This window comes from Crocodylus porosus, unplaced genomic scaffold (genome assembly GCF_001723895.1).
Source record: "Crocodylus porosus isolate Cpor-Errol unplaced genomic scaffold, CroPor_comp1, whole genome shotgun sequence".
In the NCBI taxonomy this organism is placed as follows: domain Eukaryota; kingdom Metazoa; phylum Chordata; order Crocodylia; family Crocodylidae; genus Crocodylus; species Crocodylus porosus.
The window spans coordinates 45,933,194-45,937,525 of NW_017728907.1; positions in this window are offsets into that span (position 1 = coordinate 45,933,194).

Sequence of the window (4,332 nt, forward strand, 5' to 3'; positions counted from 1 at the left end):
ATCCCAAACTTTTGGAAGATGGCACACGCTTCAAGCATTTCACTGCCGGCTGGCAGGTTGCCGAGAGTGGTCTCGGAGAGCGGGACCCTGCAGGAGCCCCGGTAAGCTATTGGGCAATCAGCACATCCATCACGGGAGTAAGCCTGGCTCAGCTGCTTAGATCAGAATAATGTTCCCGAGCTAGGAGGTAAATCTTTGTCTTAAATGTCCTTGCTTAAAGGATCAGGAGCTGAGATATGACTGATGGGGCCACAAGCTCCTGTCTTAACTGCTGGGATGAAGCCACGAGCAGGCGGGAAGCAGACCCCCAGCTCCAGGAAACAGAGGAGGGAGCGTGTGGGCAGCACCTGCTTCTGGGATGAGATGCAGGTTTTGCATCTCCTGCCCCAGGAGCGGACAAATGGGCCGCGGCTGAGCCGTGGGCAGGTAGGGCCTATGACACACAGCTGAGAAATTCTGGTTATAGCCAGGAGAGGGCACGAGGGTCACACCTCCCGGCTCCGGCTCCCCGCTCTCCTAGAGCCGCGAGCAGGAGGCGCGGCAGGCGAGTAACCGGGCGCCAGCTCCATCCCCTTTAGGGGTGCTGGTTGTAGCCGTGCTGCCCTAAGGACATAGGCAGGCCGGGTTCTTTGGGGAAAAGCTGATATCCTTGCTTTTCTGAGGATGACTCCGCTTAAAGGCAGGTGGGGAGCATTCACGAGGTCTAGTAGGAAGCTGGGGTGAAAGAGCTCCGCACACTCGCTTGCACGGCTGTCCTCACAGCCATACCCGACATGTGCCTAAACTGCAGCCGAAAAGAGCATGTGCTCTGCCGGATACAATCGCGCGCTGCTGGCGGCTCCGTTTCTCTATGGAATAACCCCTGTGGGCGCTTCTACACGTGCATGAACAGGCTGTAGTTCATGCGCATTAAATTTAATACCTCCATTGTGAGGAAACTGTGCATCAGCCTGTCTTAATGTGCATGAAGTACAAAGCACTTTTTTTAGCGCTGCTTGAATGCGCATTAAAATAGGCTAATGTGCATTAAAGTGCACGTGTAGACACACCCTATTCATTAAGGCCTAAACATTAGTTAAAAAAAATCCCTCTGTAACTAGAAATAGCAGGCTTTTTTAAATAAAATTGGAAGTTTTTTCCCTGCGCCCAAGTTATTATTAGTATCATTGGCAGGATTACAGAAACCCCGTAGGTGCCTAATTAGGGGTCAGGGCTCCACTGCACACAGGCGGGAAAAAGAACACAGCCCCCCCCAAAAACACAGTCCCTGCCACAAAGGGCTCCTGGTCAAAGGACTCCCTCCCGCTAAGTCCTACCCACTGACGGAGCTGTGTACACCACAAGGAGATGCATTGAAGTGCACCGGCGTCTTAGCGGCATCGGGACCGCCTTGGAGGTAAGCAGCCTGAATACGGCAATCCCGTGCTGGGGCACGAGAACGCCAAAGTCTGGCCCGGGCTTGAAACTCAGGGCAGACAAATGTGGAAGTGGTATCTCTGGCGGGATGACGTGCAAAAAGTGAAATTAGACTCAAATGATACTTTTCCAGTATTCATATTCTCAACTGAGGCTTTCATGGGAGTTTGTCTGCTCCCACGGGGACACTACATGGGCCTGTGTGTATTGAGCCAACTGCAGAATTGGGCTTTCATTAGCAACACAGATTAAGAATTAAAATAATAATCATTATGAGCATGAGTGCATTCATTAAATCATTTTCTCGGGCTTTCGTTTCTCAGGGAAGACCACAGAACACAGACTGTTTTGACTCATGACGTACATCTGCCAGCAAAAGTTTGAAGTATTCAAACAGAGTAATTTTTTAAAATCTGAAAAACACTAGGCCTGATTCTCAGCTGGCGTCGACCGGTCCAGAGCCAAGCATCAAGCCCCCTTTCTCCACGCTAAGAGATGCGGCCCGGCTGTTTTCTTTTGCAAACTTTGAAACAAAATGAATTGCCCTTTGGCTGAGAACAAGAGCAAGAAATTTCACTCCGCAGGGTTTTTCTTTCGCAACGCTGCGAGTACTGCAAACACAGGCGTATGCTACAAGTACTCCCTTTAACTGGACTCCTATCATCACTACCGCCAAGCCGTAAGGTAGGTTTGGTTAGTAATGTTCTCAAAAATATATTTCCCAGCGATTCCTGGGAGGCAGAAGCTGCTTTTTAACTTGATTTCTTGATGTGTTTCAGCACCACTTTTCAAGGCTAATATAGATGACTATAAAGGAATATTTATTTAAGTCCTCAGTTGTTCATTGATCTCAGCATGTGTCTCATTACAGGATCAGTGCTGCATGTGTATATCTGTGGTAGCAGAGCATGTCCCAGCTAGGCATTAATATATAGCACTATTGTGTTTGTGAATGTTTGCATATGCAGCCTGTCGGGTGGATTTTCAAAAGGCCTGCCAAAAAGATGTGAGAAATTATCAGTTCAGAAAAACATAACTCTTGTTAGGAATAATCCTTAATTGTTCCGATCTATATTTCAGTCTGAGAAATCTAACTCTAATTAGGGGTAATTGGTGGCTCCTACTAATTGCTAGAGGAGATGCAGGAGAGATCAGACCTGAGATGTGAGGAGGAGTGATCTTCATCTGGAATGGTTACAGCACCATTTCTGCCTAATAGCACAACAGGATTGCAGGGGCCTGGCAGGAGCAGCTCTTCCTCTGCAGTAGTTAGGGACTGATTTAATTATTTGCAAAGATGTCTTAAGTGGTGCCGTGGGGAAGAGATGCCTGAACTCCGAAGCGCATTCGGTAAGGTCCGAATTGACCCCCCGCCCCTCCCGGGCAGGGCCTCGGGACGGAGATCTGGGCGCTGCGTTGTGAAGGATTGCACGGGGGATTCTGGCACCCACAGAACTGTTTGCAGCATTGCTGCCCTTCCTTGCGCCGGTGGGAAAGCAGACTTGTCCCAGGCGCGCGGGGAGGCTAGTCCCGACGCCCGGCCTCGCACCCGGAGGATGAACCACGCGGCCACGGTGTCAGGGCAGGAGAAGGCACGTCGCTGTCTACCCGGCATCGTCCTCCCGCAGGAGACGCATGCTGCAGGCGACATCTGTCAGCAGAAGCATCCCTACAGGTTGCGTTGCCCCTGCCTTGCGCCAGCAGACCGGGCCGGGCGCCGCGGCGCAGGCGGTAACGAGTGACAACTAAAGTGCGTGAAGCACCTTTGCACACCGGCGCGGGGCGGCTCTCAGGAGCCCGGAGCCTCGTGTCATTTCTGGCTTTGAAACGTTCAGCATCAAAGCCAGGATGGCTTTGTTTGGCCGTGTGCATGGCCATTCTCCAAAGGTTTCATCCTGTGCAGGCCTATCTTGGAGCTACTTAAAAACGGGTGGGGAGATCCCCCCCTTCCTGCTCTCCAGAAAAGTATTGACTCAGGGCCTGGGCTTGCATTTGTTAGCTACCCCCAACTGCCACCGACTCCGAGCCTTCAAACAATATGTGCATTTTCCACACTCCTGCTGAGCAAGTCAGAAAGAAAGAGAGGAACTGCAGCACTTCGGGGATGAGTCACGCTGCAACAGCAGCTGTGAGGGCAGGAGAAAGCCCCAGCACCCAAACAGGCACCCGCGGCCGGGGGGGGGCACCGCGAGCTCGTCCATGAAGGCGCTGACCTTCTTCCTCAATTTGCAGCCCGGCTATTCCCCTTGCAGACCGACAGCGTTTCAGTGCAGGGCGAAACGAGGCAGCCCAACTCTTTTTTTAAAGAAAGCCCCACTCCTAAATTTTTAAAGCGTACGCAAAAAAGAAATAAATCCCTCCTTTGCTGGATAAATGCGCCTCTGCCATCAAACCCTGACACAGGCCACAAGAGAGAAGGAGATGAATGGTTTCTACTGAGCCCCCATCTCCAATTCAGCGTGCAGTTTTGTCTGACGGGCAATTTCTGCTCAAGAAAATCCCAGGATTGGCATCGGAGGCAGGTAGGGGAGGATTAGGATTGAGAGGTGCATTGTGGAGGGAAATCAGTCCTTTGTGTGCCCGGGCAAATATGCTTATAGGCGTGACGCTGTGCAGAGGGATGCTGCTGCATGTGAGGACGTGTGCGCGGGTATCTGCGCCGGGTATGGCAATCGCAGGGGGCTCGGGGGCCTGAGTTTCCCCCCTGGCCTCCGGACCTCGGGAGCTCACAAGGCGGACGGCCCGACGCCGGGGCCGCCCGCCCCCAGGCTGGGCCCGCCACCCCGGGCGCCTTCCTAGACAAGCCGCCCTAGCAGGAGGGGAGGCTCATCCTCCGCCTGTCGTCGGCCTGGGCTGGCAATCTCCCACACAACTTTGCAGGGCAGAGAAGGCAGCCCCCCCGCCCCCATCAGCATC